The 601-nt window shown below is 22.3% G+C and overlaps 1 protein-coding gene across 1 annotated transcript in view; it reads left to right on the forward strand.

The window, feature by feature from the left end:
- LOC119585949 (alkaline phosphatase-like) overlaps nt 1-601 on the forward strand; it is a gene marked incomplete at its 3' end in the record, with an annotated part of 142,747 nt that overhangs the window by 90,477 nt on the left and 51,669 nt on the right. The window lies entirely within an intron of this gene.

The following is a 601-nucleotide window of genomic DNA, read 5'->3' on the forward strand; positions in this document are numbered from 1 at the left end:
GTTTTGCAGATTTGTTTTGCGAACCAATTAGCAGTGGTTTTCGATTCATGTTGTGTATATATGATGAATTTTGTGTTTATATAATGGGTGTTTTAGATATGATAAGGATTTCGCTTTATTTCATATAATGGATGTTTTTTTTTTTTATAGATATAATGAATATGTTATTTTATATAACGATTCATACAATGGACATTTTTTAGATATAAGGAATATGTTATGTTTGTTTTAGATATATTTGTATCTCTCTTTTTGGATACAATGATTGTTTAATTTTATACAGTGAATTTTCTATCTTTTGGATGTAATGAATATTTTACTTTATATAATGATTTTTTTCTCTCTCTGTTTAGATACAATGAATATTTTCTTTTTTGATACACAAATAATATTTATCTGCGGTGAATTATATTTTTCCCTGTGATAACTTCTTATAATCTGTATAATGAAGACATATTTTTATGAATAAATATATTTTTTTATATACGATTAATCAAAATTTGTCTCTATGATAACCTTTTATAAATTTTATATATGAATCGTATTTTTTTTTGTTTCTGTCTATGATTTGTAATCTTTCAACTGAGTACACATTTTTTTC

This window comes from Penaeus monodon, chromosome 20, assembly GCF_015228065.2.
Source record: "Penaeus monodon isolate SGIC_2016 chromosome 20, NSTDA_Pmon_1, whole genome shotgun sequence".
Classification (NCBI taxonomy): Eukaryota; Metazoa; Arthropoda; class Malacostraca; order Decapoda; family Penaeidae; genus Penaeus; species Penaeus monodon.